Source organism: Furipterus horrens, unplaced genomic scaffold (assembly GCF_987537825.1).
Source record: "Furipterus horrens unplaced genomic scaffold, mFurHor1.1.pri manual_scaffold_11, whole genome shotgun sequence".
NCBI classification, from domain to species: domain Eukaryota; kingdom Metazoa; phylum Chordata; class Mammalia; order Chiroptera; family Furipteridae; genus Furipterus; species Furipterus horrens.
Window position 1 is genome coordinate 31,200,283 of NW_028327181.1, and position 13,162 is coordinate 31,213,444.

Sequence of the window (13,162 nt, forward strand, 5' to 3'; positions counted from 1 at the left end):
GAAAAATTACTCATTGTACTGAGAACGAGAAACCCTGCTCTATATGGAGCATGATGAAGAGTCAAGTTAGAATAGTAACAACACGTGACTCTGCAAAATCGTGCCTCTTTTTGGAAAGGCGGCATGGAAGCTGAGAGCTCAAGGACAACCACCACGAGAAAAGGGAGCCACATTACAAAGACCGGGGAGGAGCGTCCTTGGCGAAGCAGCGGCAAAAACTCAGAGGCTGAGGCGACTGACGCCTTAGCAGACTGAATCGCACTGCCATAAACCACAGCACACACCTGAGGGTCACCTGCTGCTTTTTCATTGCCCATAAATCGCTCTTTAATGACTTTCCTAAAGTTACTTAGAATACTCTTTTAGATTCCAGAATTCGCCATGTAATGTTCTCCTCTTTGAAAATGTGAACGTTTGCAGTATTGAGAGATCCTCAGATAGCCTACACAAGGCACACTTCTACTTACAAAACACTTCAGATTGATAGAACACCATTGCTCCGGGTCCCGAACTAATTTAAAACGCTAATGTATTCAATTATTAACATGATTATAACACAAAAGTTCAACTCCTCATTTCTTCATGTTTTCTTCTGAGCTTTAACTCATTTTCACGTTTTATATAGCTAAACCAACATAATTTTATTATTGCATGATATCTTATTTAGCTTGACAACTCACAAGTATCAACTTAAAAACTGTTACAAAGAGCACTGGCTGGTGTGGCTCAGTGGATTGAGTGCTGGCCTAAGAAACAAAGGGTTGCCGGTTTGATTCCTAGTCAGGCCACATGCATGGGTTGTGCGCCAGGTGCCCAGTTGGGGGCTTATGAGAGGCAAACACACATTGAATGTTCCCTCCGGCCTCTTTCTCTCTCCCTTCCCCTTGCTCTAAAAATAAGCCAAGTGTTTTTTAAGACAGTACAAATAATACAATTTAGTAAAGGGGGTAAATAGCATGCAGAAATAAATATATTTTATATAGACAAAGAGTAATTTAAAGATACAATCAAAGAAAAGAACCAATAGCAACAAAACCAACTTAAAAATTTTCATGATCTAGATGAACAGATTCTTAAGTGCTACCCAAATAAAAGAAAGTTGGGCAAGTGGAAAGTAACAACATATTCTTGATTAGAAAAATCATGCATAGAGGTCAATTTCTCATAATTGTTTATATGTTTAATATAATCTATAATAAATATTAGAAAGGTTTTCCAAACAAGCTTACCTGTTAAAATAAAGAATTTAAAAGGAAATTCTGAAAAACCAAAGTAATGAATAGAAGTTATCCCAAGTAGATATAAAAGTGTATTGTATTATGAAGCTATGGTCATTACAAGAATGTGATAATGGTCTGTGAACGGACAAACTGATGAAACAGAAGTTCCAGTAATAGACTCAAAATGATAGAGAAGTTTTCAACAATAAAGATGTCTCCTTAGATCAGCGGGAAAATATGGATCCTATAGTAAATGGTGTTTAGAAAACTGAATGTGAAAAAAGAGTTGACCCCTACATCATACTCCCCCATCAAAACCAATTCTTTATGGGTTTTAAGAGCCACTCGTAACTAATATAAAACACTGACAACTCCTTAAAATATGAAAGTATAAAGACACTGAACATGAAAAAATGGGACAAGGTATACTATGCAATCATAAACAAAAATAAAATTATATAATAACATTGAGTCAACTGGAAGGCGAAAAGCATTCCTATAGCAGTCAAGAGGGGGGAGGGGGGAGGGAGAGAAGGGGGATAAGAAAGGGAAGGGTTTAGTCAAAGAACGTGTATAAATGACTCATGGACATGGACAACGGGGCGGTAGATGTTTGTGGGAGAAGGGGTGGGCTGGGTGGGGGAGAAAAATAGGGGGAAAATGGGAGAAGTGTAATTGAAAAACAAAAAAAATAAAATAAAATAAAAAGCATTCCTAGAAATAAAAAGCACTTCATATCAAGAAGTTCCAAATTTGCATGCACTCCCTAATGTAAACTGGAATTATAAAAGAGATCAAGAGAAAGGGTCAGATATATAATCATAATAGATTTAACACACTTCTCTCATCCAGGGATAAACACACTTCTTTCAGAAACAATAGAAGCCAACAAAAGATCAGTAAGGATATAAACAACTTAATACAAACAGCACATTGGAGTCAACGTTCATACACATGACACTATACCCAACAACATTCCCGTTGACCTGCACTAAGGTGTTACGCTGAAGACATACACGAGATGGCAGCAGAAAAGCACACTTGGAACATTTTTTAAACTGACTCTATTTAACTATAAAGCATGTTTCAATAAACTTTAAGAGCTCGACACTGTATAAAGTATGTTTCTTGCTGTCATCGCAGTTAATCTAGAAACCAGTAACAAAAGGTAACTAGGAAGTCCTTATATAGAGAAGTCATAGAGCGCGCGCGGTCCCTAGCGCCCGGCCGTCGCGGGCCCATGGACGCGGCCTCCTGGGCCCGCTGCCTCCCTGTGCTCGGCCCGCCTCTCAGGTGCCGGGCCGCTGCGGGTCCCTGCGGTCGGACCCACCACCAGTGAGTGCCCCTGGCGCCCCGCGGCCGCAGCAAATGACACCGGAGCCTTTACCCACTCCCGGGGCGGGGCGGGGCGGGGCAGTCTGGTGGGCGGGCGCAGGGGAGGAGGAAGCCAGAGGGGCAGTGATCGGCGGCCCTTTCGGCCAATGGCAGCGCCGCTCTTCGGCTACCAAAGAAAGCCCTCGGCCAATGGAAGCCAGGGGCGGGGACAAAGGGCAGCCGTGTAAGGTCACTAGCGTAAGGTGGGGCGCGGCGATGGAGCCTTCAGGTTGGGTGGGCTGGTGTGGGGCCCGCAGAGCACTCTCAGCTGCGGCGGTGGAGGAGGCGGTGGGTGGCAGCGGCCGGAGCGGGAGCGGCGGCGGCGACGGCCCCAGCGGCGGCGGAGGTAGGAGAGGCCGTCGGAGGGGCGGCGGGAGCGGGAGCGCCGGTGGCGGGAGCGGAAGGGGGGGTGCGGCGGCCGAGGTGCGGTCGGTGTGAGCGCCCGGAGCGGCGGCGGCGGCGGCGTGAGCGGGGACGGCGGCGGTGGGACCGGGGCCGGCGGCGCCGGGAGCGGGGACGGCGGCGGTGGGATCGGGGCGGCGGCGCCGGGAGCGGGAGCTGGGGCAGCGGCGGAGGTGCTATGGGCCACCGGCTCTCCCGCCGCCCCCGCTCCCATCGCCTCCGCCGCCGCCGCTCCGGGCCCTCCCGCCGATAGCACCGTCGCCGCCGTCCCCGCTTCTGTCAAAGACGCCGCCGCTGATCCGACAGGCGGCGCCACCGACCCCCGCGCCGCCCGCCACCGGCCCTCCGACGGCCTCTCCTACCTCCGCCGCCGCCGCTACCGCTCCAGCCGCTGCCGGCCCCGGTCCCAGCGGCGGAAGAGGCAGGAGAAATTGTCGGAGGGGCGGCGGCGGAGGACGCGGTCCCAGTGGCGGCAGAGGTAGGAGAGGCCTTCGGAGGGGCGGCTGGAGCGGGAGCAGGGTCTGTGGGACCCGGGGCCGGCGGCGGCGGGAGCGGGGGCGGCGGCGCTGCGTCCGGAGCCGGTGGTGGAGAGATCGGAGGTTGCGGCAGTGGGACCGGGGCCGGCGGCGGCGTGAGCTGGGAGGGCGGCGGCGGTGGGACCGGGTCGGCGGCCGCGGCGGCGGGAGCGCCGGGAGCGGGAGCTGGGGAGGCGGCGGAGGTGCTATGGGCCACCGGCTCTCCCGCCGCCCCCGCTCCCGCCTCCTCCGCCGCCGCTCCGGGCCCTCCCGCCGGTAGCACCTCCGCCGCCGTCCCCGCTTCTGTCAAAGACGCCGCCGCTGATCCGACAGGCGGCGCCACCGACCCCGCACCGGCCCTCCGACGGCCTTTCCTACCTCCGCCGCCACTGGGACCGGCGCCGGTGGCGACTGGAGCGGGGGGGGGCGGCGGCGGTGGTACCGGGGCCGGCGGGAGCGGGGGCGCCGGCGATCGGAACGGGGCCGGCAGTGGCGGGAGCCGCGGGAGCGGCAGGAGCGGTGGGTGGCAGCGGCTGGAGTGGTAGCGGCGGCGGTCCCAGCGGCGGCGGCGGAGGTAGGAGAGGCCGTCGGAGGGCCCGCGGCGGCCGGTGCCCGTGCCCCAGCTCGAGGTGGAGAAGCACGGAAGCGACCTCGAGAGGCGTCTGGGCGCGCCCTTGCCACAGAATCTGGGCAAGCTGGCGCGCGCGCCTTCCTCCTGCCGGCCCTCCCCGCGCCCCCCCTCCTCGCGCCCGCCCCGCGCCCCCCCCTCGTGCTCGCCCTCCCCGCGCCCCCCCTCGTGCCCGCCCTCCCCCCGCACCCATCCTCGCGCCCCCCTCCCCACGCCCCCCCCTCGTGCCCGCCCTCCCCGCGGCCCCCCACCGGGGAGTTCCAAGTGTATCCAGGCAACAGCCCCAACGGATACTTCCTGGCGAGCTCTAGCTGGCTGCTGAGGAAGGTTTCTGTGCTCCCGGACAGAGCTCCCAGACGCGCCCAATGGGCAACTGCCTGAGTGCACTCTGCCCCCACCCCCCGCCCTGGGGACCAGGGGGCCAGCTCAGAGCTCCCCCAGGTGGCCAGTTTCCCTTGGTCCGCCAGCGGCACCCAGTTGTCCCTGCTCCTCCACCTCCTGCAGGGCCAGCCCGCCAGCACCTGCTCACATGCGGTGTTGCAGCCTTCGTGAGTGTCTGTGTGAGGATCCCCCAGAGCCTGTGGCGTTTGCTTGGGATCCTCAGGTCCCTTTACCAGTGGGCCTGTGGGGGGCACGGGGAGGAGGTAGGTGAGGAGGGGGGGGAGCCCACTGTGCCAGAGAGGGAGGCTGAGGGCTGTGAGGGAGCCCCGCCTACCTGCAGGCTCCCGGGGGCCCAGGGAGGCCTCCGTGCCTCGGTGCTCAGGCCTGGGCCCCTGCAGGGCACCCTCCAGGTGCAGGGCCGGGAAGACGGAAGGCGCGGTAAGGCCCAGGCCTCCGTGAGGGGCTCCCCCTGCCTTTGCAGGAAGAGGAACCCCATCACCAGCTCCTATAGCTCCACCCGAGGCTGCCCTCCGGTGGAGAGGGGGAGGCGTGCCGGCCCTTGCCACGCCGGGCTGCCCCAGAGGGCCGTGAAGACGCTGAGGCAGCAGCGCCCTGGGGCTCCCTCCTCAGCTGCCGCCCTGCCACGGAGGCTGAGCCAGCCTGAGCAGGGCCGGGGTGCCACCAGAGGGGACACAGCACCCTCCAGGCGCCGCAAAAGGAAGGTCTGCCTGCTCCCGCGCAGGCGAGGGCCCCCTCTAAGCCTGCCACCAGGTCCCGACCCCGGGTACAGGGTGACCCCAGAAGATTTGGACAGAGACCGAGAAGCGCGGTGGCGGATCCTCAGGGCTCTGCTTGGTGAGGCGTGGGCCCTCTCGGGCTGGGGGGCTCCAGAGCCTGTGCCTTCCTGCCCGCAGCCTGTGCCTGCCCTCAGTGCCCCTGTGTCTGCCGGTGCTCCAGTCACCTCTGTGCTGAGCGCCAGCCCCTTGGCCTGCACATCGGCAGGCTTGGCTGCCAGGCCAGCCTCTGACAGCGGGGTGACCCCCATGGACACCAGCCCACCTCCCAGGCCAGCCTCTGACAGTGGGGTGACCCCCATGGACACCAGCCCACCTCCCAGGCCAGCCTCTGACAGTGGGGTGACCCCCATGGACACCAGCCCCGCTCCCTATGCACTTCCCTCGGGGGCTCCACCCAGCTCTCGAGGCAGAAAACGGGCAGCCTCAGGCCCAGCCCAGGCCCCAGTCTCCACTGTAGGCCAGCCAGCCCTGGGCAGCATCGCCCAGGCCCCCCCGGGAACGCACGCCGGCCCCAGGCCTGCCTTGGCCGCCTCGTCATCGGCTCCAGGCCCGTCTGGCACGGCCACCCAGCGCCCTGGGGGAAGCTCCGGACACATCACCCGGAAGCGCACCCGCCAGGGCACCCTGGTCACGACCCCTGGCGCCAGGGCTGGGAAAAAGCCTACCCTGGGAGGCGCTGCTGCGCCCGCCGTCATGCCCACCCACGGACCTGCACCCAAGCAGAGCTCCCATGCTTCCAGCCAAGGGCTGGGCACCACCACCACCAGCACGGTCGCCTCTACCATGGTGTCCCTCTCAGCCTCCACCCCCAGGGGCCCTGCCTCTGCTGGGCACACGGCAACAACGCAGAAGACCACCAGCCTACCAATCCCTGGGGCAGTCGGTGCGGGCGCCAGGCCAGCCTCTGACAGCGGGGTGATCCCCATGGACACCACCCCAGCTCCCTAGCTCTCCTCTCTGAGGCTGCATAGAGAACAGGAGGTTGGAAATGAAGGCGCGGTGCAGGCTATTAAGAAGGAGGAATCCTTGTGGGCTTTCTGGGAAAGGAGGAAGCTGGGAGCTGGAGAAATCAAGGAAGAGGAGCACAAACGGTAAGGATCTGCGTCCCTGTGATGGCCGACTTTCTCCTCTTACATTATGTCATGTTGTATGACTTGAGGGGACAAAAAAGTAGAGCACAGTCTCCCAGGTGCTGATGCCAAAGGTGCCCCTTGGGTTTGGCAGCCGGGCCGGGACCCCTGCTCCCCGGAGTGGCCTTCATTCAGCCTGACGGCCTCCTCCCCTCTTCAGCACTGCAGTTCCTGACTTCTGGTCAGAGGCGGATTAAGGCGGGTGGAGGCCCCCGACGGGGAAGTAGATATTGGTTGGGCCCCTTAAAAACAAGGAGAGAGCCAGGGAAAAGAAAAATCCGCATTTCCCATATTTTATGCAGCGTAGTAATGAAAGCAAACTTGGTGTCATTAGAGGAAAGTGTCAAGTTGGGGTTTTGCGGGGCCCTTCAGAAGTCGGGGCCCAGGGTGCGCGCCCGCTGCGCCCACCCTTCAATCCGCCTCTGCTTCTGGTAGGGCTGCAGGGCCCCAATTACTCGTTTAGAATTGATATTTTAGAAGAACTCAGAATGATTCATTTAAGATTCATTCCTGTTTAAATCAGCAGTGTGTTACTTTTTCTTGTTGACCTGTATTTCGTCGCATGGCTGTACCACAGTTTGTTTATTCACGTGCCATGAAAGGTCTGACAAGTGTCAACGTTTGTTTTTTATGCCAACTCTTCTAATAGGTAACCACTGGTATCTCCTTGGGGTATGGATTTGTGGTTTCCTAGTGATGAATGAGGATTTTCTTTTCCTGTGCTGATTAGCATGCACAGGTTTGCTTTGGGGCAGAATCTTCAGACGTCTTTCTCACTTAAATGGGCGGTTTTTGTCTTGTTGTTTTAATTGAAAGGTTTTTCACATATTCTGGGCACATATTTATCACAAGTGGGAGCCCTTTAATTTTGTTGTTTTTCGACTTTGCTTTGGCTATTTTGGGCTCCTTGCAATTCCATGGGAATTGGATGACCAGCTTTTCTATTTATGTAAAAAGGGGGATGACATTGTGATTGAAATCGCATCGAATGTGTCCTCATAGTATTGCTATCTCGATCATTTGTCTTCTGACCCATGAACACGGAATACCGTTCTATTTATTTGGACATTTTAAATTGATTTCCTGCATTCTTTATAGTTTTCAATGTACAAGACTTTCATCTCCTTGGTTAAGCTTATTTCCAGTATTTAGTTCTTTGAGATGCCATTGAAATGGAATTGCTCTTTAATTTTCTTCATGGATTGTCACTGCTGGTGTATAGAAACACACAGATTTTTGTATGTTGATCTTATGACCTGCAAATTTGCTCATTTCATTTGTTGTTGCCACAGGTAGATCTCTGGTAGATTCTTTGAAAGAATATATATATATATATATATATATATATATATATATATATATATATATATATTGACATATATATATATATATATATATATATATATTGACATATATATATATAGATATAGGTATAGATATATGGAATCATACCATCAGTGATATAATTTTACTTCTTCCTTTCCGATTTGGATGCCTTTTGTTTCTCTTCCCTGTCTACTTGCTCTGGCTAGAAGTTCAGTGTAGTAATGAATAGCAGTGGTGAAAATAGGACCCTTGTTTTGTTCCTGATCCTGGTGGGAAAGCTTTCAGCCCTTCAATATTGATTTTGTTGTTTTCTGTGGGGTTTTCATAGGTCACCTTTATTATGTTGAGGAAGTTCCTGTCTGTTCATGGTTTCCTCAGTGTTTTGTTTTGTTTGTGTTTTTTAATCTACTTATGGTTTTCTCACTTTTATTTTTTCAATCATGAAAGAGCATTAGATTTTGTGAAATGCCTTTTCTGTGTCTATTGAGGTGGTCAGTAATTAATTTCATTCCATTAGTGTCTATTGTATGGATTGATTTTCTCATACTGACCTTCTTGCATTCCTAGGATAAGTCCTACTTGCTCACGGTGTATAAACCTTGGTACATGCTTCAGATTCAGTTTGTTAGTATCTTGTTGAGAGGTTTTTCATCTATGCTCATTAAAATTTATCCTGGCCGTTATAAGTTGGGGGGGCGTGTCTTTATCTGGCCTTGGTAGGAAAAAGAACTGGTGATCTCATCGAATGAGTTAGGAAGAGTTCCCTTCTTTTCTGTTTTGGAAGAATTTGAAAGATGTCAAGGTTACTTCTTCTTCAGTGTTTAATAGTGTTCTGCAAGTCTTTTATTCTTTCTTTCTTTTTTTTTCTATCCTCCCTTGATGATTGTTTTACTGCTTTTTAGAGAAAGACAGGAAGGGAGAGAGAGGGAGAAGCATCCATTGGTTGACATTTTGTACGTGCATTGACCAAGAAATGGACCCACAACCTAGGTGTGTGCCTTGACCAGGAATCAAACTCATGACCTTTCAGTTATGGGATGATGCTCCAGCCAACTGAGCCACCGCAGCCAGAGTTCAAGTTTTTTTGTTTTGTTTTGTTTTGTTTTGTTTTTGTTTCTTAGTGTAGGTGTTTACTGGCGCACATTATTTCTCACAAGTGCTTTTTCTTCATCCCATTAGTTTAGGTATGCTGTGTCTTAATTTTTTGTGGTCTCTAAGCTCTTCCAGTGTATTTCAAACAGTTGTTTAAAGTCTTTGACTAGTCTGTTTCCTGAACTTTCTCAGGAATTGTTTCAGTCAGTATATTTATTCCTGAATGGGCCATAGTTTTTAAATTTGCTAATGCCTTGTGATTTTCTTCTTGAAAATGGCGTGTCTTACTCTTATGCTGTAACTTTGGAAGTCAGATCTTCCCCTTGTCCAGGGTTTGACTTATTTTTTTGTGATGGTCGAAGGTTATAGTAGTCCATTTTTCAGGGGTTTACTGAACTCTTTTTACAGAGGATGTATTTGTTGCTATATGCGTGGTCACTGAAGACTGCTCCTCAGCGTATGTTCGGGTAGTGTTTGGACAGAGATCTCCTTGAATACCAGGAGCCAGAAAACGAGAGAGTAAACCTTTTCTCAGTCTTTGAAGATTGGCTGTTAGGGCTGTCCCTCAGCACTCAGCCGGGTTTGTACTGAGCCCAGGGACCAGCCCAAAGTGAAAGCTTATTTCTTCAAAGGTAATTTTTGAGCAAGCGTCTTACCCGAGACATGCATGTGGCTTTCTAAATTCCCCAAATATATGGGTGATTTTGAGTGCTCTAATTTCCCAATAAAAGCTCTCTCCCCAATTTCCACCCATAGGCATTTTGCCACCTGTGGTATTATGCCTCCACCAGAATCTTTTGGTCCAGGCAGCTATGGGTTGTTGGCCAGCTTAACGGCTTCAAGCAATGCCCGTAGCTTTTCCAGCCTTCAGGGAGCTCTCAGACGGCTTTAGAACAGACCTGCCTACACGATCATTAGCAAAGAGGTCTTGCTCTGCTTTCTCCAGACCTGAGGACCAGGATCCCACCCTGGGAACTGGGGGATGCAGTTTCTGATAATGTCTCCATTCCTATATCTACAAAATTAGCTGGTTGAGGAATGTGCCTGTCAGCTTTCGCTCTTCATTTGTACCCCAACCACTCCACAGGAAATATTAGGACCTCAGTTCTCCAACGGTTTCTACCTTCGCGTTTCTCCTTCTCCGTTCTTTCGTTTCACTCATTTTGGAAACAGTTACCTCACTAAGTCAGTGTAACATGAAAAGCATAATGTAATGATCTCTAAATGGTACAGAGCCCTTTGTTTCTGCACGGCTCTTTACAGATGTAAACTGTCAGCATCAGAGTTGTTTTGCAACGAGTTAAGCATCAGTGTCAGTAGTCCTTTGACCTGAGTGATTAGATGCCTCTAGAATCTGTAAATGTGACACAAATGACTGCGTTTTCCCGAAGGCGGCGGCACTGGCTGTAAGTGATGATGGAGAAACCAGCGATGTGCCCAGCCCATCAGAGGAAATAGTGTGGGGAAGGCCAGGGGAGGGGGAGCGAGGGCTGGGTGCAGGTGGGCCAGGCTGGGGACCACGCCCCCGTGGTCAACAGTGTCAGAAGTAAAAGCCAAAGGCAATGGAAAGCTGAAGGCCTTTTTCTCATTAGCACGGCTCTCAGATAGTCAGTGCCAGAGCAGTGAAAAGGACAATACACGAAACCCTCAGGATTTGAAAACAAACAGACTCTCCTGAGGAATGTAAAAGAGGGAGTGGGCCTTGTGAGGGAAGAGAACATGCAGACCGGCGACAGGTAACCGAGGGTCTCTAACTGACAAGAGGTACAGATGTGCACTGACTGTGTATATACACATCCATAGAACCCAGGGCATGGAATTAGGCCTTGGTCCTAAGCTCATTGTAGACTCTACGGGTGTTATCTCTTTGTTGTGTTTTGCTTTTCTGATTTGTTGGTATGGGAGATGAAATGGGATAGGTGTTGGAATTCAATATGAAAGAGTCATAATTAATATAACTCTGTTAAGCAACATAATTGATAGGATGAAGTCTTTTATTCAGGCCTGCCTTTGGTCTGTTTATTTTAGTGTAAGTAGGGAATAAAGTGAACTAAATGCCTCAGGTAGTCTACTTCGTCTTGGGTTGCCTAGGAAAGCTTTTGAAATGCACAAACTTGGTTTGTAAAGACTTTCATTTATTTTTAGAGCGAGACGAAGGGAAGGAGAAAGGGAGAGAAACATCTACCGTTGCCTCTGGAATGCAGTCCCCGGGGTTCCGAGCCAGGCCTTTTCTGCCACCACGGTACCCGGATGCACCGCGCGCGCCCCCGGGGACCTCCGCCCCGCGCCCCGCGCCCTCACAGAGCCCGCGGTCCCTGCCGCCCAGCCATCGCGGGCCCATGGACGGGGCCTCCTCGGCCCTCTGCCTCCCTGCACTCTGCCCGCCACCAGTGCCCCCGACGCCGCGCGGCGGCAGCAAATGGTACCGGAGCCTCACGCACTCCTGGGGCGGGCAGCCGGGTGGGCGGGCGCAGGGATGGAGAAAGCCAGCGGGGCAGCGCGGGGCCGGGATGGGCGGCCCTGTCGTCCAATGGCAGCCCAGAGCTTCAGGTAGCAAAGCCCTCGGCCAATGGAAGCCAGGGGTGGGGGCAAAGGGCAGGTCACTTGTGTGAGCAAGGAAGGTGGGGCGTGGGGATGGGACCTTCGGGTTGGGTGGGCTGGTGTTGCAGCCAGCAGGGTACTTACAGCTGCGGCGGCGGTGGCGGCGGCGGTGTGTGACAGCGGCCGGAGCGGGAGCGGCGGCGACGGCGGTGGTCCCAGTGGCGGCGGAGGTAGGAGAGGCCATCGAAGGGTAAGCGGGAGAGGCGGCGGTGGGACCGGGGGCGGCGGCGGTGGGACCCGGCGGGGGCGGCGGTGGGACCCGGTGGGACGTGGCGGCGACGGCGGTGGTCCCAGTGGCGGCGGAGGTAGGAGAGGCCGTCGGAGGGTCGGCGGGAGCGGGGGGTCGGCGGTAGGACCTGCGGCGGCGGCGGTGGGGCCCGGCTGCGGCGGCGGTGGGACCCGGCTGCGGCGGCGGTGGGACCCGGGGATGGCGCTGGCGGGAGCGGTGGCAGCGGCCGGAGCAGTGGAGGAGGCGGCGGCGGTGGAGGCGGCGGCGGAGGAGACGGACGAGGCGGCGGAGACGGACGAGGCGGCGGCGGCGGCGGTCCCAGTGGCGGCGGAGGTAGGAGAGGCCGTCGGAGGGGCGGCGGTGCGACCGGGGGCGGTGGCGGTGGGACCCGGGGGGCGGCGGTGGACCCGGCGGCGGCGGCGGCGGCGGTGGACCCGGCGGCGGCGGCGGCGGCGGTGGGACCTGGGGGGCGGCGGTTGGACCCGGGGGGCGGCGGTGAGACCCGGGGGCGGTGGTGGCCGGAGCAGTGGCGGCGGCGGTGATATCGGTCGGTGGCAGTGGCCGGAGCGGTGGACCCGGCGGCGGCGGCGGCGGCGGTTGGACCCGGGGGGCGGCAGTGGGACACGGGGGGCGGCGGTGGACCCGGCGGCGGCGGCGGCGGGACGCGGGTGGCGGCGGTGGACCCGGCGGCGGCGGCGGCGGGACCCGGGGGGCGGCGGTGGACCCGGCGGCGGCGGCGGCGGCGGTTGGACCCGGGGGGCGGCGGTGGACCCGGCGGCGGCGGCGGCGGGACCCGGGGGGCGGCGGTGGACCCGGCGGCGGCGGCGGCGGCGGTTGGACCCGGGGGTCGGCGGTGGACCCGGCGGCGGCGGCGGCGGCTGTTGGACCCGGGGGGCGGCGGTGGGACCCGGGCGGCGGCGGTGGGACCCGGCGGGGGCGGCGGTTGGACCCGGCTGCGGCGGCGGTGGGACCCGGCTGCGGCGGCGGTGGGACCCGGCTGCGGCGGCGGTGGGACCCGGGGCGGCGGTGGGACCCGTGAGCGGGGGCGGTCGGCCCCGGGCAGCGGCGGTGGGACCCGGGGATGGCGCTGGCGGGAGCGGTGGCAGCGGCCGGAGCGGTGGAGGAGGCTGCGGCGGTGGAGGCGGCGACGGTGGAGGCGGCGGCGGAGGAGACGGACGAGGCGGCGGAGACGGACGAGGCGGCGGCGGCGGCAGTCCCAGTGGCGGCGGAGGTAGGAGAGGCCGTCGGAGGGGCGGCGGTGCGACCGGGGGCGGCGGCGGTGGGACCCGGGGGGCGGCGGTGGACCCGGCGGCGGCGGCGGCGGCGGCGGGACCCGGGGGGCGGCGGTGGACCCGGCGGCGGCGGCGGCGGCGGTGGGACCTGGGGGGCGGCGGTTGGACCCGGGGGGCGGCGGTGAGACCCGGGGGCGGTGGTGGCCGGAGCAGTGGCGGCGGCGGTGATATCGGT